The sequence below is a fragment of the Mytilus edulis genome, chromosome 12 (genome assembly GCF_963676685.1).
Source record: "Mytilus edulis chromosome 12, xbMytEdul2.2, whole genome shotgun sequence".
NCBI classification, from domain to species: Eukaryota; Metazoa; Mollusca; class Bivalvia; order Mytilida; family Mytilidae; genus Mytilus; species Mytilus edulis.
In genome coordinates, this window is record NC_092355.1 from 64,741,412 (window position 1) to 64,764,256 (window position 22,845).

At 31.0% G+C, this 22,845-nt stretch overlaps 1 protein-coding gene across 1 annotated transcript in view; it reads right to left on the reverse strand.

Annotated features, from left to right (window-relative positions):
• Positions 1 to 12,877, reverse strand: part of LOC139497771 (uncharacterized) — a 293,518-nt gene extending 280,641 nt beyond the window's left edge. Inside the window, exon 1 of the mRNA XM_071286006.1 lies at positions 12,606 to 12,877. The gene's annotated coding sequence lies outside the window, so the exon portion shown is untranslated. The remainder of the gene's footprint in view (positions 1 to 12,605) is intronic.
• Positions 12,878 to 22,845: the final 9,968 nt, after the last annotated feature.

Genomic DNA, 22,845 nt, shown 5'->3' on the forward strand with positions numbered 1-22,845 from the left:
TTTTTCCTCTTGTCACTTTGGTAGTCAATTTTTCAATACACCTTATGAAACCAAACCAACATGGAAAAAAATCACACTTTTGCATACGCGAAATTTGACGCAAATTGTCAAATGTTATGCATTTTAAGAATCTTAATTATACGAAAAAGGTGGGGTACTGGAACCCCAGTGACACCCCTATCAATAAAGTATTGAATTGCACCCCTCCCTCTTTTACCCGAATGTGTCTATAAAACGCTATACAAATTCGTAAAAGAAATGGAAAAGTAAAGATTTATCAACTCTTAGCATTGGTTTGTGAACTTCATTCTACAGATCATTATGATTTTAACAATACTGTCATTTTAAACATATACCAATCTGGCTCTCAGCTTTTTGTTAATACTAATATTCAAAAATACAGCTAAATTGTATTGGGTACGGGGAAAGTTGTAACGTTTGTATACATTTTGCACCGTACCTGTCAATAATTTACAAACACGTGCTTTAAGTAAACTATCTAAAAAATACAGGTTGCTTTCATGTTAAAATTTGGGGAAAAGAATATGGGCCATCTTTTTGTTTTAAGCTTGTATGTTATTCATTTTTTAGTTTGTTTATTTTTTAGGGATAACAACCTTTAAATTAACTATGTGTAAATATCTGAGTTTGATTGTATTGTAACTTGAATGTGAGGGCCTTGGGAGAGATTCGCTTCTTGTAACTATCTGATATAAAGAAGTCGGAGATGTGGTGTGATTGTCAATGAGGCAACTTTCCACTAGAGACCAAATAACACAGAAATTATGGGTCACCGTACGGCCTTCAACTATGAACAAATCTCATACCGCATAGTCAGCTATAGAAACACAGAAATGGTCAAAATGACAATGTAAAACAATTCAAACGAGAAAACTAACGGCCTAATTTATGTACAAAAAAATGAACGAAAATAAATTTGTAACACATAAACAAGCGACAACTACTGAAATACGGGCCCCTGACTTGGGACAGAAACATACATAAAGAATATGGCAGAGGCGGATTTAGGGGGCCCGCCCCCCCCCCCCTTTATCTTAGAAAAAATTGGTTGCTATATAGGGAATCACTATAGCATGACTGGAACGGGCCCCCTCTTAGGCAGTCAACGGCCCCCCACATATGAAAATTTCTAGATCCGCCACTGTATGGTACGGTTAAACATGTTAGCGGGATCTCAACCTTCCTCTAACCTTGGACAGTGGCATAACAGTACAATTCACTACAATATAAGAACGAATTATAAAAATCAGTTAAAAAAGGCTTAACTCATTAGATGGATTGAAGAAATACAAATACTACAAATACAAGTGGACGTGGCCGGGTACTTGTACATCTCAACAACAAAAAGACGCTAAGCACAGATCTGAGAGTACTCGTAGTTACTGACAGCTAGGTCAAAGTCACTAACAACTAATAAAAAAATCATGCATCTAAGACTAAATTATCAATCAGTAAACATCCAACATCTAATGGATTTAGCCGGTGTAAAGACGTCATACACAGTCAGAGAAAACATGACCTTGTATAATGCCATGATGCAGGTATAGACAGATTGTAGATCCATGAATGTGTATATGTATATAACATTATAGAAATATTTAGTTTGCTTTTAATTTACTGATAACAAAATCATTGTTAATACCAATAAAAAACAATATTTATCGATCTAATTACAGTTTTAAATTGGTAACCTTTTAGAATAAGTTTACTAGTATTTAAAGGATCGATAAGTTTACCATAATCGTTTCAAATTCCAAGGCCCGGTAAAAAACCATCCGTAAAGATGAGGATGTGCTATCCCGTTAGAAATAAGGTTTCTAAAGGCACAACCAAACTTCAAAACCAAATATTTAATTATATCTATGGAAGAAATTAGTAAAAGTTTTAAGAAATTTGTGGTAACGAAATTCCTGGCTTGAGTTATCCTCTTTAAAACAAGAATTGTTTATATTATTACTGTAGGTATCGCCTTTCGTGTCTTTTCAGCTCCGCATCGCTAAAGTCGATAAATTCATTCATCTTGAAAGCGATTTCCTAGGGTCCGCAATACCATTTCCTTCACGGTTTTTTTTTATATTTTTCCAATGTTGCTGATTAATTTCGCGGGGAATTTTCGCCGCTTTTAATAGATTTGTCTTATGGAATGATGAAATGGTCTTATGGTATGGTGAAATGGTCTTATGGTATGGTGAAATGGTCTTATAGCGTAATAAAATAGTCTACTAGATGACACCTCGTGATATAAGAATTATAAGCTTGATATTAAAATGTGTCTTTATAAGATAGATTATGACATAATAGTATGATAAAATTGTTCCATGCTATATCGAGATGATTGTATAGTATACAAATGTATTGTTATAACATACTGAGGTGACAAAGTAGTATGAAAAAATTGCTTTATGCTATATAACAATGTCTGTATAGTTTGAAATGTATCTTTATGACGTAGTAATATCACATACTAGTTTATTAAAATGACATATCAATATGAAAATGTAGCTCCATGTTATATAAAGATGTCTTCATAGTATTAAATATTATCTTCATAACACCATGTTGTATCAAAGTGTCTTTATAGTATATAAATTTATCTTAATGATATACAAGATTGACAGAGTATTATAGTCAAATGCCGTTGTAGTATATCAATTTACCTTAGTGATATAGCAAATTGACAGAGTATTATAGTCAAATGCCGTTAAAGTATATCAATTTCCCTTATTGATATAGCAAATTGACAGAGTATTATAGTCAAATGCCGTTATAGTATAGAAGATTTTCTTCAAGATATATCTCTACCCTTAATGATATGGTAAATGTTATCATAAGGCAGCTGAGGCGTCCCATACATTATCATTTAAAGGTATATCAGGGTATCAAAATAACAGAACTGTAAATGATTGAGTTAACTCATTTGTGTCAAAAATATTAATCTGTCACTAAATTGTACGTAACTGTTTTGTTTGAGTCGAGACAAAATCCCCAGACTTGCATTGGAGATATGAAAAATAGTTCGTTCTTTTAAATATGTTGTTTAAAAATGTAAATTTGTTCATGAAAATATTATGCTGATATTTTCACATCAATACTGTTTATTGCATTCACATTATTTGACTACTAAGTGTTTCCGGCAAGTTCTCTTTACAAAAGAATATGTTTGTTTTATTGTTTGTATATATGATACAAGTAGGAACTATATGATGAATATTTAATTAGAGGAATATTGCACAAAATTACATACAATATGTTCACATGTGGCATTTACTTTGAAACCTACAATTCCCACATCAAACATGAAGTCCCACAGATAAATTTTTGATAATTATTGTTTCTTTTTCAATTACCTGCTTCTCAGTTAAACTGCCAACGATTACTCATTTGCGACAATCGAAGTTTTTGGTGTATTTAAAATCATGGCAAAGAAGGATTATCAATAGAAGATATATACGTTTAAAGGTTGGCCTGTTATGACGAACGTAACCGGTTTAAAACTACACATTTCAAACATTACTATTTGTCGTAGTTTTAATAAACTCCTACCCTTATAACAAAATAAGTGGTGAACTGTGATCTCTTCATTAAGTCGACTTGACGAATTGTATAGATCTATATATATACGTGTTGTATTTCTTGAAGTAGTTATATGTCTTTAATGCATTAAGAAAACATATCGCCATTTTTATCAAAAGTATAACGATCTCAAATTCTAGAATATGATCACGTTTTCAGAATTTTACACAAATGTTACGGTCCCAATCACGAATTGAATGACCGATACGATACTTCGGTGTCTCAATATTCTAGCGACATGTTGCGCGGTCTTGTGTCGTTAAATATAAAAAAAATCGTCTGAACTGTTCCGGTTGTCATTTGTAACATTTTATGTTATTGTAGATTCACATGGCCGGTGATCTATGCATTGAACATGGCGCTTTTCTATCGACGCACCAGGTTTCGTTCCTTTTGAAGTTCCTGCGATTCTCGCACTTTTTGTTTGCTATCACTACAAACTGCTGAGAGTCTGAAAAGACCCTATTTTGTGCTCGACTAGTAAGTCGAGCACATATTTTACTGATAAGACTCGACATAATCTTGACAGTACTTAACTGTACTTAATTGTACTCGACTTTACTTAATAAGTCTGATTCAGTACTTGATAATCTTGGTATAGTCTGAAATGGTCTTATACCACTGTCCCAGGTTAGGGGGAGGGTTGGGATCCCGCTAACATGTTTAACCCCGCCACATTATTTAAGTATGTGCCTGTCCCAAGTCAGGAGCCTGTAATTATGTGGTTGTCGTTTGTTTATGTGTTACATATTTGTTTTTCGTTCATTTTTTTATATAAATAAGGCCGTTAGTTTTCTCGTTTGAATTGTTTTACCGGGGCCTTTTATAGCTGACTATGTGGAAGGGGCTTTGCTCATTGTTGAAGGCCGTACGGTGACCTATAATTGTTAATTTCTGTGTCATTGTGATCTCTTGCGGACAGTTGTCTCATTGGCAGTCATACCACATCTTCTTTTTTATATCGACAAATGCTCGACCTGTCTCGACACAGTCTCGACCAGTCTTGACCTGTTTCGACCTGTCTCGACTAGTCTTGACCTTTAAATTTAGTCTACACTTGTATCTCTCTGAATGAACCAAATTACCAAATAACCTGGAATTTTGTAAAATCAATATATAATTGAGTTGGATGGACTGATTCAGACCAGTCTAGACTAAATTAAAAGGTCAAGACTAGTCGAGACAGGTCAAGACTGGTCGAGACTGAGTCGAGACTGGTCAAGACAGGTCGAGACTGGTCAAGACAGGTCGAGACTGAGTCGAGACTGGTAGAGCATTTGTCGAGACCATTCAGAGTATACCAAGATTATCAAGTACCGAATCAGACTTATTAAGTAAAGTCGAGACCAAAGTCTAGTACAGTTAAGTACAGTTAAGAACTGTCGAGATTATGTCGGATCTTTTCAGACTCGGCACAGTTTGTAGTGTATATTGATTTGTCTCTTTTTAACCAATTTACGAGATTTGAACTACTGCCGTCTTTAATTCATAGATCGTTTATGATTTAAATCGTATATGGTTTTGATTCTGTTTCAGTGGCATTTACCTAAAGTATCATGTTTTTCACGTTAATTTTATCCATAAAACGAGTAATATGGATTATGCAAAAAGCATGCACTCTTGAATACAGCGCTGACTTCCTTTTACTGACATTTCTCATTATTATTGACTTTTCTTTAAAAAGATAATCCGTATTCAAAAATTTTGAACAATAGTAAACCTTATAAGTCCAAGTATTTATCCTATAAGGTGGGCGGGTGCACATTCTCGTTTATCGAAAAGGATGCAAAGGGTAAACCACACCGTAATATGTATCAATAACGTTGCCAGAAAATTGATTGGTTTTTGTTCGTCAAATATTCTATATCAATTTCATTAGCACCATGCGATTTGTTGTTTATTAGAAAACTTAACATTAATTCACCCAAAATCACAAATATAATTATGAAAATGAACATGATCAGTACTGTCTTTTTGAGGTAATTTTTTATTTCTTATGATCAATTATTTTTCCCTTATCATTCTTTAAAACCCAACAAATCACATATTAAACGCAACAACGGTTATCTCTGCTTTCTTTTTTGATCGTGTAGTTTTTAAACAATATTTGTAAGTATGTTAATACCATGCAAAGAGTATAGTATGGTATTTTCTTGGTTTTGCCACAATTTTAGGATGACCTGAGGTCATTTACAATCAAATCAATTGATCAAGATTGAATATTCAAGTTAAGTGACATCGGGGAATTGACTTTTGTTTGTGGTTATGTTTCAAAGATATCATAATTAGGTTTTTTGTTAACTAATCATAATATGCTTACCTTAAACTACTTGATCCAAAATTAAATAAGAGAAAGATGATCGAATGAATGTATAATGTTTTCTATTATAAGTTATTGACTTGAAAGTACAGAGTGTCCAATGTGCAATATCATCACATATTCATAATTGTAGAAACATGTTACTTGATATGACTTTACTTAAACACAACGGATTCCTCATTTAAACCTTAAAATGATATTCTGTGATTCATGTGGAAAACCCCAATATTTATAATTGTAATATGTACCTTACTTTGCAACATATTTAAAATAGCTAGTTGTATTTTAAATCAAAATGTCAACAGGATACCTGATATTTTATAAATAATAGAAAACTGATAGACCCTGCAAATTATTTTTTGCTCTTAAGTTTGAAGTTTGGTTTTTAACATTGACCTTATTTAGAATTTCAAAAATATATTTTTACACGGTAGGTTAATGCTGTTCTAGAGAAAATCGGAAACCCCAAAGAACTACACAAATGAATGAAAATAAAGTTGTATTTTGTTGACAAAGATGTTTTCTTTCCCGTAACAGCTGTTTCTTCCTTTAAATTTGCCCTTTTATAATAAAAAATAACAGAAATGTCATACAATCCAACCGCGGCAACACCAAAAGTCAACTATCTTGTCAATTTTAAAGAGTTGTATTCATTTTAAAAACAAGAAACAGCAATTTTGGTATTCAAGAGCTTTCCAAGAATAAATATGCGAAGTTTTAAAGAGATCATATTATGTTAACGGGGTATGCCAATGTCATCTTTATACATGAATGATGTTCCAAGTCCGACATTTAAACACTGAATTGATTCAGATCGATTATTCCCCTTTGAGGTGTAAAAATAACGGAAAAGAAATAATCGACATTTTGATAGTTTTTGACAAGAAATAGACACATTAAAGATGTAAAATAATTATTATTTTTTTTCATTTTTATACTTGAGGTGTTCATGAATCTTTACAGAATCACCGTGCATCTGAAGAGAAAAAGGGGGGAGGTACTCTATTATTATACTTTGTAAGACCTTTCGTATTCCGATGTGCATTTCTAACTGCACATACAACATATGTGTCATATGTGCCGAATGCAAATAAAATTATCTTGATTACTTTCTTAAACTTGATTATCATATGGTCTTTACGTCTTTTAGATTACCAAGGTTTGGCATAGTAAGATAACGTGATGACAGACGGCAAAACACCTATATCTAAAACAAAATGAATCTCCTGATAGGAAAAAAACAACACTTTAACAAGCACTAGTGCATGGTAGTATGAAGCCCCTTCTTACAAACTCATGTTTCATGAGAAATATTAATCTGCTCAGCCCTGACCCTGTTAAAGTTTTATTTCAATGTTTGTATTTAAAAACATTTTTAATTAGTTCACTGAAAAATCAGGATCAGTAACTGTCACATAACATGAGTGAATGGGTCTTTTTCTTTTAAACCACATCAGCTGTAATCAAGAATTTCTAGAGCTATGTTCATCTGCTGAGCATGCATCATTCATTCATTGTAGTCTTTTCAGTATAAAACAGTAAATTGTTATGGAAAAAAACTTTCAAAAAAAAATTTCCTTGAGAAAAAACTATTTGTTTATTCAATAAAGTTGTATGCATATGAAACTTAAGCCTTGAGTTCATTATGAGTATTATTTGCCTATTAAATACATAATATGTCTATTTCAAAAGTTTCAATAAACTTAAGATACTTTTTCATTCATTTCAAATAGTTTTCTCAAAATTAAAACCAAAAAGCATTGCACACACATTAAACTGATAATCCTTATTACAATGCATACAATACTTTCTAATGGGTTTCCATGATCCATAATAAATGTAGACAAATATCATCCTGCTGGTTTTCATATAATAATGTTGTACTAGGTAATTCTTTATCCCTATACTTGTCTTTTTTTATTTCACATGTAACATGCAAAGAATATTCCTATATTTATGTAAAATGTTGTGAATTACAATACATATACCAGTAAGTTCATGCAGGTACCACATATGATGTTTGAATTATAATTCTCACTCAGTTCACTGTTTGATGTATATATCCAAAATTATCTCAACTACTGCACATGATGCATAATGATCTGAACATTTTCTTTTGTGTGTTGATCCTTCAAGAAAGAAGTGCACAATCACATTTCCTCTGATGTAATACTTTTATTTCTATGTCTATGTTTCAGAGTCAGTTTTAACAGTAATGTAACACTTCCTTTTGTTGTCATACTGAAAATTGCTGCATTCCAAAATTTACATGTGACATGGCTAGGGTTTTCATATTCAGCACTGTTTAATTTGATTTCACTTTCTTTTCATGAATAGATCTAAAACTATCTCGATATATGATTACAAATTGTCTGACATTTCATTGTTTGTGTTGATCATCAAAAATAACAAGTGGTCACTCTTTTTCTTTGATTACTTTTTTTTCAAATTTCAGTTATGCTAGTTAAAACTTGTATAACACCATTGCCTCCAAGTCATCTTCATACATGTACTGAAAAAAAATGTAAACAATTAGTTGCATTTTAAAGTAATTGGTATTCATGTTATGATACAAATAGAAATCTTCAGTCAAAATTGTCACATTTGTATATTCTTTAATTATTATTGAATTAAAAATAAACTTTACACAAAGTTCTACATTGATTTGAGATGAACTTTTAATTGAAGAATTGTCTGTAAAAGTACAATAAAGTTTGTTTGGACAACTTACTTTAACTGATATTTACCCATCACATTGCTTTGCCAATTTGTTATTAATCAATATGACTTAATCAATATTGGGTGGGTGTGACTAAATACACTAGACAACATATATATATATATATATATACACCTAATCTGAGGGTCTGGATGGTGTTTACAGAATAAAGATACACTCATGTAATTATCCTTATGGGAAAAAAGTGCAAAAATAAAAGGCTAAAAAATTAAAGAATAAGAAAAGACTCATAATAAAAGAGAATGATGGTGTGTTAAAATACATAGAATAGAGAATAATGAGCAAAATAGATAAAAATTATAGAAAGTGGTATAAAAAAATAAAGATCAACTGAAGGACCCTAGCAGAAATTATTCATTATAATATAATTTATACTTACATTTAATTGTGTACACCTCATAATTGATATTATAGAAACTACACTCTTTATGCATTGACTGTCAACTTATATTTGCCAGGTGTAAATCAATCTGCAAAAGAAGTTACAATAATTACTGACAGGTTTCAATTAAACTCAATGTTATACACACCAGATATAAACACAATAAAGATTGATCTGTTGATGTAAATTGTTTACAACAAGTTTGTCAAAATTTGAAAAGATCTTCACAAAGAAAAAAAAAACAACTTCAAATATGCATTATTATAGTGAATCAATATTAAAAATGAATATTCAATATAAACTAATGCCTTTTAACTAATAATAGGAAAACTTACCAAATAAATAAAGACACAAAATTTGAATTTAAATGTACACTAAAAGGGATGATTGAGACTTAGCATCAGATTTAAAACCATAAATGAAAAGTTGTTTTAAATTATGGCCATATCATAACATCTAATATTTGTGCCTGCTTACACAACTTTAATAAATAAGCCATTAGTATTACTGTATGATCAAGGATTTGTATAGTAAGACTTACTATACAAATCCTTGGTATGATGCACAGAGTCATGTATGCATTTATTTTGTATAATTCTTTGTTTTACTTTTATAATATGTTATAAATTGGAAAAAGAAATGATTTAGCATGTATTACCAGATAGATCTAAAGATTCATGTTCAAATATACCTAATAGATCTTTTAAAAAAATGTTAAGGTATTTGCCTCAAACATAAATTATAAAATTACATGAATACGAGACAAATTGAAGGGGAGGGGGAATGAACGCATAAGGAAAGGTGGCGGGCCTCAAGCGGGCATGGTGTTCGGACACTTTAATAAATTCTATTCCTTACGTTGCATGGTTAATCATGGTTTCTGACCATTAATGTTTAAGAATGTTTGACCCGCATATGTGCATCCCTGGTCAGTTTGCATAAAGTAATTTAGTCAATAGTCAATGAAGATCGGATTGTTTATAAGCAAGTAAAATAGTGTTAACGTGAAAAATTAATTCAAAGGAAGTTTCCAAAGACTGCCCACATCATGTTGACAGCGAAGCGTGTAAATAAACACATTTTTAAAGTAAACATGCAGCTTTCTTTTCAGACTACATTCATAATCGTGAATGAAATGAGTATCCACGATCCTCGGCAGAAGCCTAAAATAAATTAAAACTAACATACCTCAAAATATAAGCAACACACCTCTATATTAACGTGTTTTTGTCGAACTGGTAACACTGACTTCTATCATAACAAGGTGCCCGATCAGCTGGTCGTAACAAGCTCAAAATTGACGTCGACGAAACGTTCTAACCAATCACGTGTCGAATAGTTGAGAAAATGACGTCAGATTTAGATTGCGATGCAAACACCAAAAATCATTGCCATTTTTTTTTTGAACTGCATTAACCTGCCTGCACAATTCAAATTTAGGTACTGAGTTTAAACTTTAAAAAACAATTATTCAAAATTTGTTCAGATCTTTTTTTGTGTTTTTATTTTTTTGTTATTAAAAGAAATTTTTGATGAAAGAATACGGAACAATGATGTTCATTATTTATAATACTAACAAAAGAGTAATGACCTCACATGTATAAATTACTTTTGAAAATGTGTTTAAATCCCCAGCAGGCACCCGATGTTGTACAGACGTGCATAATTGGTTGAAAATAGGTCGCATCGTCGGCGGCGATCTAAATTCAACGTTGGCTAACATACGTCTGTCGGGCGTTATGAAACGACTTCTATTTAACCTTTCATTTTGGTTGCGACCTTATACAACGTCAACAGAACGTCGAATGTCATATGTCGGATGGACATCTAATTTAATCTTAAAAAATGAAATCAAATGTACACAAACATAAATTTCTAAATTATATATTATTCTTTCACATTACTATATTCTGTTGTTATCTAAAAAATATAATGAACCTTAAAATAAAGTTTAATATAGTCCTCTACTAAGATAAATAACATCGAATATGCTTCATAGAAGTATAATATGAAGATAAGATACGATTTGAATCCATAAAGTGATGCACCAAAAAAAAATCCTTTATTCTAACCTGAAGCAACCCATGTACCATACATCTACATAAAACTGTCAACTACAACTCATTTCCGACAATCAAATGTTTTTAATGAATGACCTAGAAGGATTGTCAAAAGACGCTATATACGTTTCAAATGTTGGCCAGGTATGACGAACATAACCGGTTTAAAAATAAACATTTAATACACTACTATTTACCATACTATTAATAAACTCTTTCTTTTATAACAAAAGAAGCAATGAACTGTGATCTCTTCATTAAGTCGCTTTGATAATTGTATCGATATTTATATATACGTGTGGTATTTGTCTTTAATGCATTAAGAAAACATATTGTGTTCCGTCTTTCTCATTCTTAACAAAATAATAACGATTTCAAATTCTTGAATATGATCACGTTTTAGAATTTTACACATATGATAATGTGATCATACGAAAAAAAAGTTTGAAGACACAATTATGAATTTATTTAATTGTTTGAAACATTTACATCATTGTTTTACAAATATAGACATTAATTGTGGAAGTATGTTCACAAATACAGAATTTCGACAACCGTGCATTTACGGTTTTATATGTAAACATTGCATAATTTTTATTTCATAGGCCTTACTGAATGGTATACAAAATCTGATCTAACAGAGTTATGGAAAGGAACGACTACAATTTAACTGTCACAATTACGAATTGAATGTCTCAATACTTTAGTGATATGTTTCGCGGTCTTAGATCTTTGGATATCAGAAAAATAGTTTGAACTGTAATTTTCCAGGTTGAGTCCTCATCGATTGTGACATTTAAGTGAGTGTAGATTCGTATGGCGGGTGAAGCATGCACAGAAGGTGACGCTTATCTGTCGACGCACTTTGTTCATTACTTTTAAAGGTAGGTCATGCGATTCCCGCAGCGTTAGTATACTACCTTGATTTGTGTCTTTTTAACCAAATATTTTAAAAGGTTTGAACATCGAAAAGAAAACTACTGTCGTCTTTTATTCATAGACTCTCATTTATTATTGAAATTGTATGTGGTTGTGATGCTGTTTCATTAACATTTGTCCAAGTTATCACGTTTGTCACGTTGATTTTATTTTATAAAATGAGTAGGTAGATTAAGGATAACATGCACTCTTTGAATCCAGCGCTTACTTCCATTCACTGATATTTCTCATTCTTGTGTTTTCTTCTTAAAGAAAATCATTTTTGTAATTCCTCAACTTTAGATCTTTTTCCCTATATCATTCTTTAAAAATCAACGACCCACATCTCAAAAGTGACAGTGGTTATAACTTTGTTCTATTATTTGATCGTGTAGTTTTTAAACACTATTTGTAATACTGTAAATACCTTGCATAGAGAGTTAAATTGTATTCACTTGGTTTTATCATATTTAGACTGACCTGGGGACATTTACAATCAAACCAAATAATCTTTTGATTCAAAGATATTAAAATAAGGTTTTTAAGATTGATAAAATGTGGAATAACGTTTATTAAACTAAATGTGCTTACCTGAAACTATTTGATTAAGAGTCAAATAAGACAAAGATGACGAAATGAATGTTTAATGTTGTCCATGATCAGTTATTGACTTGTTATTACATTGTCCACTGTGCAATATCATCACACATTCATCATTTTAGTGAATTGTTATTTGATATAACTTCCATTTCAACACAACGGATTCCGCATTTGAACTTTAAAAAGATATTTTATGATTCATTCGGACAAATCTCAAAATTTATATTTGTATTATGTACCTTACATTCCGACTGATTTAAAATAACTCGTTGTATTTTAAATCAAAATTTTAAACAGGATACCTGATATTTTTCAATAGAAATCTGACAGACCATGCAAATGATCTTTGAACTAAATTTGAAGTTTCGTATTTAACATTGACCTAAATTAGAATTGCAAAAATGTATTTAAAACTCGTCCAGATTTTAAAGTTTAGATGTTTTTATGTTTAAGTAGAAGAACATTTTGAATAAATGCATAATGTATAGTAATATTCATCTATAATCCAAACAAAAGAGTAATGAACTCACATGTTGAAAACAGATCATGTTCTAGTTTGTATCAACTACATGCGTTTCTTTTGAAAATGTGTGTAAAACTACCCCGGGAAGGCACCCGATGATTTACAGAAGTGGATGTTTGGTTGAAAATAGGTCGTAACGTTGGCGAACTGAATTAAAAGTCGGCTGAAAAACGTCAGTCTGACGTTAGAGAAACTTCGGTCGGTACTTTGAACTACAATTGTTTACATTTTAAACATTGTGACTTGGATGGAGAGTTTTCCCATTGACACCCATACCCCATCTTCTTAGTTTTATTTAAACGATTTATGGTACACTCAGGGTAGACTCACAAAAACAGTTCTTAGACCTCATTGCTTCATCTGTGTGCTGTTTCAATATGAATACCGTCTGATTACTGTGTTGGTCTTGTATTATGATAAAATAAACAAAAGACAAACCCGGTAACAGATCAGGCAGTCACACATAACGACAAACAATAGACATTCAACACTAAAAACTAAAAATAGATGAGAAACATAGATCCCGAGAAAACAAGGGCGACGTGAAAGGCTGAACAGAACTTGCTTCTTGCAAGTCAATTGCTATGAAAACATTTTGATATGAAGACAAGTTTTTGTTTTAAGTTATTTTTTATTTATTTTTATTTCCAACATGGGCATTTGCCTCATTTGCATCAATGTTGTTAAGGCCCTGATAAAAGTGAGGTAAATGTTCATGAGGCAATAAACCTCAAGTGAAATGAAACCCTTTTTTCAGACATCTCATAAACATGAATATTGATATGGTGTAGTATATATATCATTATAAGATTTAGGAAGTGTTCGCGAAAACAAATATGAACAAATGCGAATTTTGGTAGAATCTGATGCCATCTCATACCTTAAAACATGCATTTATAAGATGGGTTAAAAGACCTGCCGAGGTTGACTTTCACTTAATTATTTAAATATTATTCAATACAGTATTGTCAACAAAACAGAAGTATCTAAACCACATTTTTTCAGTATATTCAATAGTTATCAAAGGTATCAGGATTATGATTTAGTACGCCAGACGCGCGTTTCGTCTCTGAAGACTCATCAGTGACGCTCATATCAAAATATTTATAAAGCCAAATAAGTACAAAGTTGAAGAGCATTGAGGATCCAAAATTCAAAAAAGTTGTGCCAAATACGGCTAAGGTAATCTATACCTGGGATAAGAAATTCCTTAGTTTTTCGAAAAATTCAATGTATTGTTAACAGGAAATTTATGAAAATGACAAATGCGTCTAAACCTCGTGTCATCCAAAATAGGTATGTTTCCGTTGTGGGGAACGGAACGTGATGAACTACTTTAATGTAATGTCGGCCCGTTAGGTGTAGGTCTTCAAGCAAAATATGACGTCTACACATTTGATATCAACAGTACAATGCATTTGAAAATAAAAGTTCAACAATAGTCTGTAAAATCGTAAGGTACAAATCGGCATTAGTTAGCAAAGGCATTTAAAATTAACAAGCTGTAAAGATGTGCTTTTGAAATCAAATCCAATCATTGTATTACGAAATGTTCTTTCATTACTACATCGATCTAACGTATTTTTGTTTTAAACATTTGTGTCATCGGACGTGGTTCATGCAGCTGATCATCTCTAGTGTTTGACAGCGTTACTTGTTGACGACTTTTTGGTTTCATTGTTAATGAATTATACGGCAGCAAGAAGGTAATAAAACCTGTTTTAGAACAAATTTTATGTAGCAACGTTATATATACAAAGTCGAATAAACCCCGATACATATTTCGATTATCAAAGACCAGATGCTTACCTACCATTTGTAGTATCATTATGTTGTGGTTTCTTAATATGTTTATGGTATGAACTTATTCAGGTAATACTTTGAATAAACAGTTAATACCAATGTTGATTCTTTATATTCGAAAGACGAAACGTACATGTAATATATGATCAGTTGCAACAAAATTGTTATGTATTAAATGTTGTCACAGATGTTATGTTTGTCTCAACTTAAGAAATCATTTACACCTCATTTAGGACCTGTTCACAGCTTAATAACATGAGCAACACGACGGGTGAGATGTTTGAAGTAGGATCTTCTTACCTTTCCGGAGCACCTGAGATCACCCCTAGTTTTGGTGGGATTCGTGTTTCTAAGTTTTTTGTTTTCTATGTTGTGTTGTGTGAACTATTGTTTGTCTGTTTGTCTTCTTTTCATTTTTAACCATCGCTTTGTCAGTTTATTTTCGATCTATGAGTCTGAATGTCCCTCTGATATCTTTCGCCCCGTTGTAAGATATTTTTTTTTTCGTTTCTGTTATTGCTTTTAACCTTATTTTTGTTTCTGTATTATATAAAAATATTTACTTGGAAAACAATTGAAAACAACTAACCAAATGCAAACATGGTTGATTGTTTATTTATAATATCAAATTTACGTCATGTTTATATTTTTGAGCAATTGATTTCTTTTCTCTTTTTTAAAGATTTCATTTGTAGAATTGTTTGTCCATTATTATTTTAGATAAAATGCCAGTTTACTTCACTACATAGATAATTGAAAATGATTCGTGTTTGGTTGAAATATATCTAAATATTACATACTCGAATATTTTTTTTAGTTTTAACTGAACGCTGAGGTTTTTATATACACACACTAGCATTCGTTGAAAACACAATTTTATTTATATGAAACCGGTTTATAGCAACACCACGCCTATCATTTATCACATCAACTAAATTGAACCTCATTTAAAATTACCGAACTGTATCTATGTTTGTCATTAAATATCCTTGTGTAGAAAACAAACGATTTTGTGTATTGTATTAAGGAGAAAGTCATATTTGTCCCTTTTGTCGAAAACATCTTGTGACATTTCTCATTCATCCAATCCGGTACAATCACGGGCATTTCAAAAGTTCCTTTTTTTCTATACGTCTTATACTGCCCACTCTGTGATTTACTTTTTCGACACTATCTGCTATTGAAATTTAAGTATTTATTTAGACAATCCCTTTCAGGTCATACTAATTTTTAAAACAATTTACATCATCACAAATAGATATGTTCAACTTGGTAAAACTGAAGTCGAATGTATACTTTTCACATGAAAGCAAGTAACATGACTTTGAAATTGTAGACATTTTCATTATGCCAGTTCATTTTCTCCTTTGAATTATCAAATTTACATATAAAACCGCTTTCCTAACTAAGGCAGCTAATACGTTTCTTTCAAATTCATATTTTTTACAATTGCACGATTATATTTATATTCAGAAAAAAAATTATCATATGAACACACTGATACATGTTTCTGTAGTTATATATACATCGTCACGAAACCTTAAGATGAAATATATCATCTATAACACACGTTTTTTAACATGACATCCATTTAAAACTACTGAACTACGTCGATGTTCGTCATATAATTTTATACAATGATTTTGATGAAGATCTTCACATTATACAATGAAGAAAAACTAATTTAAAATAAATGTGAAAACAAATGTTTAAAAACCATCTCTTAGGCGAACAGGTAAGTTGTCAACAAATAATACTTAAAGCTAACATTACGCTTCAATATGTTAACATTCTCATATATTCTACATACAAATCATCACCCAGCCTGGTTGAACACATTTTGAGGTTCCAGAAATGGACAATTATAAGCAAACATTGCTGACAATTAATTACAGGGTAATAGGCTTTTTTTCTGACATAATTCTTATCATTAAATTGTGTATTTTTTGTTGATAAATCAGATTAAAATTCAAATTCCTTCATGCAAATTCATGTTAATTAGCCTTTTTCATGTCTTTTTTTTTGTCATGTAACCCATCTAATTTTCAGCACTTACACGTCAATGCTTTTCAAACTGGTGAAAGATTATCAAGAAAGGATATTGGGCGCGTGAAATTTATCCATTGTTTGTTTTTTAATATTCCTTTTCTGTGCGTAAACATAAAACTTGCACTGCATTACCCGATAACTATCCGGTTATTCCATTAACCTTTATTGTAAATATTGATTATAAACATTGGTCTTACAAACAGTTTCGATATGAATTAGTGGGTTAAGGTGGATCCCTAAAGATATAGCAATTTTTTTTCACCATTGAATTTTTCTTAAAATTTGCATACATATACTATGCAATGGCCTCTATGAAAATTTGAGTTAAAAAAGTATGTCACCAGACTCGTTTCCATGGTAACGTTCACCAAAGTTGGTACATCACGTGTATGCATAAATACATACCTGATGTAGAAACTTTGTATGTTCAAATAAAAACAAATCAGTTTAAAACACTGCATGTATATGCTACAAACTGTAGTGTTTTATCTTGGTGGCTGTACCGGTAGCTTGGGCTTCACTTGAGCTTGCTGTGCAGGTATTGGAAAAATGAACATTTTCTGAACTTTGTGACATCTATAATAAATGTATCACTATTATATGATCTGACACCATTGTCTGAATAAGACAACCCTCTACTTTTTTATGTTAAATGTATAAAACATTATGTTAACATGTCATAACTGAAATAATATATCAATGATAATATAGATATAGCCGCTTGCATTTCTATTAGTCGAATATAGCTACTGCCGACATTTACCCAAGGAACTGACCTTAAATAAATCAAAAGAGTGGTGAAAGATACCGGAAGGACAGTCAAACTCATAGATCAAAATAAATTGACAACGTCATGGTTAAAAATAAAGACAAACAAATAATAGTACACGCTTTGTATGCCTCAGAATGCAATGAAATTTCATTAGAAGAACATATATTAGTGCAAATGCGATTTAAAAATAAATATCATTGGAATATATAATATTACTGATATTATCATATGGGGATAAAAGGGAACAGCCAAAAACAGTATCGTGTGTATAGGGCTTTTACATTATAAAAATTACAGAATTTGTCCCATTAGAATCGAAATAATTCATGGCAGCTTACGATCAGGGTGAAATAATCAAATATAAATGCCCAACCCATGTTTTAATAAAAACAAATCAAAGACTGTCATAAATTTTTTCTTAAATATTTTGATCGCTCTGAGGTATAAGATGACCATTCATTGATACATGTACCTAACAGACAAAAAGAGATCAAATACCATGATTTCAAAACTACAACATATGGCTTCTATGTAAATGCAAACAAATATTATGATACATGGTAATGCAGCTTATATTAGCATTACTGTGGTCTAAAATGAGCAAATTAAATTACTCAGAATATAGCAAAAATCACCATTTTTTTTTTCTTTCAATTACATGTATCGATTCATAGATAAGTCATGCAAGTTAATGGATTAAAAAAAAATGTCAGGACTTTGTCACCCTGTCCTCAATTATTTATTAAAGTTTGATGAAGCATAATGATAATACATTATATTTGTTTCAGTTGTCATAGTAACATAACCAAAAAATGATGAAATTATATTTTTTCAAAGGTTTTTCAACTTTCTTCATTTGTAATGGCTAAATAATTAAGCAACCATATAGACAAAATCATAGACTGTCATATACTGATTGATAGTCAAAGCATAATTAGAGTTCACTTTGTTCCCAGTCATAATTGTTTATCCTTCTATATTGAAGAGTACATGTTGCTCCCAGTCAGATATATCATATTACCATTAGTGGCATTACGAAAAGAAAAAACCAGTTATTTTGCTTGCTTCCTGTGCAATGTCACATCTTTACATAAAACATCCTTGGAATAGATTTGATCGACTGACAGATGCTACCTGAGTGATGTTAATATATGTATATCATAAAGAATATGAGAAGGTATTTGCTGAATGTCACAAGCACTAAAGCATTTTCGTTTTCTTCAATTTCTATAAATTTCATATGTTGTTCCTTCTTTAACATTTGAACTTTCTATTTTTTTTATATCAGTTCATTTACATTTTGTGTTTTCTGGTTGATTCTTTGCCTCTCCAATTTCTTATTCATACTTTCCCAAACTTTTAGAGTAATTTTCAGAAAGAACGTTCTGATGCTGCATTGACCTGAAAGTTTAGTTTATTTATTTGTAATGAAAAGTTAAATTAATGCAGCATCAGAACGTTCTCCCTGAAAATTACGCTGAGAGTTTGGGAAAGTATGAATAAGAAATTGGAGAGGCAAAGAAGTAACCAGAAAACACAGAATGTAAATAAACTGATATAAAAAAATATAAATTAATCCAATCATGCATTAAAACATCAATTTAAAAAGATTATATACCTGACTAACAAAGGCACTCAATAAGCCTTTAACATCAAAATGTGATATATGGCCAGGTTTTTGAAATGATTGCAATAATTAGTTCATCTGATAGATATGCAATTTATATTGCTTCCGCATATGATGTACATCCTTTTTAGTATTTATTTTTATGAACAATGGCAATTTGGATTGAAATATAAGTGACTATATAGGGAGCATTATAGTGTCCAATACAAATGCAAATTCAGGGTACATGTATATATTTAATAGCATTGACCTTGAACATTTACCTTAACAAATTCACTCACATTTGAAAATATCTTTTCTATTAATATAGTTATAGCCTAAATTCTTAAAATTTACCAGTATGACTTTCCTAGTTCCAACCAGTACCAAACATTTGCCATTCTGCAACAAAACTGGCTTCAACCTAATGAAAAAAGTAGTACCAAATGTATAAATGAAAGTACATGCAGTGTTAAAATACTACATCTAAGACATATTACATTTAAAATGTACTGGAAACTCAAGATGTTAACAATGAAATTTGTAATAATACTGTATGAAGGCTTTCAAAACCAAATTGATTTCATTTAATTTGTTGAAATTATCCATAAATATAGATTTCATCTAATAAATAGAGATGTAACTAATTCTAATTCAATATTTTTGTTGAAACAAATTCTGTCATGTTCTATACATGAAAGTCTTCCAGGATATAGAACAATGCTTTACCACAAAATTAATTTGAAATATTGACCCTAAACTTCAAATTATTACACAGATCTGTTTATTCATTTTTATGACTGCTATGATCAAATATGAATATAATAATGGTCCTTATTATACTTTGTATCTACTTTGGAAAATTATCAAAAATATATATGAAATTATTAAACTAAAGATTTAATTACCTTCCAATTACTCATTAAATTAACCATGTTTAAAACTGTTTCTTCTCCTGAATTAATTTACAGGATTCTTTTGCAACTGCAAATATTTTCTTTACAGTTTCATTCTCCTCTTTCTTTATGTATGGTTGATGAATTCACAGAAAGTACATTCAATCCATTATGGATATTGTTAAAATGTGTGGCACCAGTTCCTGCATGTATCATTCCTGAAAAATATGATATGAAATATCAAACTGCACATGTCATGCATGTATTGATTAAATTAGATTAACTATAAACTAGTTAGACTTGAGATCATAATTTCATTTGAAATATAAAATTGTTTCTTTTAATCTATATTTATAAAATATGATTGTAAATTCATGTTTACCTTTATTCTTATACATGTTATAGATCTCAGACTCATGTTAATTTCTAATAATGTGGTTTGTTTTTAAATGACTAAATCTGTAAGGTATCAGACCACTTGGTCTCTGATCACATGCAAAAGATAACTTAATATGAAAATTCTGATTATAAAATAAAGACTAATATTTTTAGTTTTTAAAACATTATTTCTGTGAATGAAAAAATTGTGACTGTATTTGTTTTCTTCTTTAATTCTAATTTCATTTATGATTAATTGCTACCAAATAATTGTTTACATAATAATTCTCCCCTTTTGGATGCATAACTATAAAGCCCCTTTGGCATATATGTCTTTCTGTTCACTGCAAAAATGATAAATATAAATGTAACTTCCAGGGGCAGAATTCCAGAAAAATACTAAATCCAGCTTCATAAAAAAATTGGGAAGCAAGTCCCCTCAAGATAATGCATTTTACCCTCAAACCACATAAACCCCAGACCATAATAGAGGGGAGTTGAAGAAAGAAAAAGATAGGTGTGGTGCAGGTTCATTTATACAAGACATGAAACCATACACCTTCTCCACCCAGTAAAATGTGTAAAAAGAATATAACGAGAAAATTTAACTCTCTTACCATGTACAGCTTTTGAATTGATAACAAATTCACCAGTCCCATTTCTTTTCCTCGTTTCAACGCTTTTTCACATGTATGATATGCAGGTTACACGACTGCAGCTACTACGATATCGTTTGGACAAAATACTCCACGGCCTCCACCTCCTGGTTCAAGTCAAAGGTCGTATTTCCGTTCGCAGACAATATCCACATGGGACATTTATACATCTTAACGAACAGATTCTGCGCTAGGTGGAGAGCCAGAGCTAGGCGTCGACCTGTTTTCCATGTTAAGTCAAACGAAAGGTCATTGTCTGTGATCGGACGCCAAATTTCTCTCAAAAAAACTTATATCATATGATCTTATAAGTTGAGAATCATTTTAGACTGTGTGAACTTTCAGGCTGAAGCTATTCGTATTCTTTATTTTAAAAGAACGCATGCATTTATCCTTTATGATAAACATTCCTTTCATCCGTGCGATGATTTGTAACTTGGAAGTTGTTTACACACGCTGTCAACAGACGACAACGGAACTGTTATCGTGACCTAGATATACAGGCGATATATCCTAAATTTTTAAAAGGGAACCAGTTTTACATCAGCAAAACGTTGTTATCTCCCTTAGTGTCGGGAGCTACCTTAATTTATCAAATTGAATGGAGTAAATTTACAAAGACATTGTTTATGAAGACACACAACTTGTCGACAATGGAAATTTCGGCCTCTGATTGGGTCAATTGAAAACTATCAAACATATCTCGTTCTTTATTTCCATTTAAACTAGTATACAAGTGCACTTTTGTTCTCTCTGATTTTTGATTGGACGATGGACTTCTTTCAAATAGTGTATTTACACCATGATATTGTAATATAAGTGAGATATTTTATTGATTAATATACGACTGTAAAAATTTATGATATTGTGGGGAAAAAAATACATGGGAGTGAAACTGCGATAATTCTAATTCATGTCAATTGATCAATTAACGAAAAGAATAACGTCTGTTAATTATTTCTGACATTGTTGATTTAATTTGATTTTGTTTTTGGCCCGTTCCTTTCAAATAACTCAATTTTTGGTTTGCACATTCCAAAAGATGATTCAGTGACACAGTTGTAACATTACATCGTGTTATCTCCATAAAAATGGATATACATTTCTGAATGTCTCGAAGAGAAAAAAATTCGATTGATTGAAAATCAAAGTTTGTCAAAAATATCGATGAAATTAAAACAGCTTTTGTCTGGTTCGCTGACAGATTATAATGCCGTTTTAGTCAGCAAATTTCTAATGTAAAAGGATAAATACAAGTTTTTGTATTATGTGCCAGTTTTTTAAAAGGTTAGTCATATGTGTTAAAAGGTATCAGAAAGATACCTAACCCCAAATAAATTATTGTCATTTCCTGACTTTGGAGTATACCTCATTTGAGTTTTTTTTGTGTAATTTCAAAGACAACATCTATATATAAATCAACATTGTTGAAATCCACAGACAAATCCTGATTTAAGTTTTTGCCATATAACATTGTATAATGAGGACTTTTAACATTTGGATTTGTTTTTTTGTCTGACAAACTATTATAGATAGATAAAATTAAAA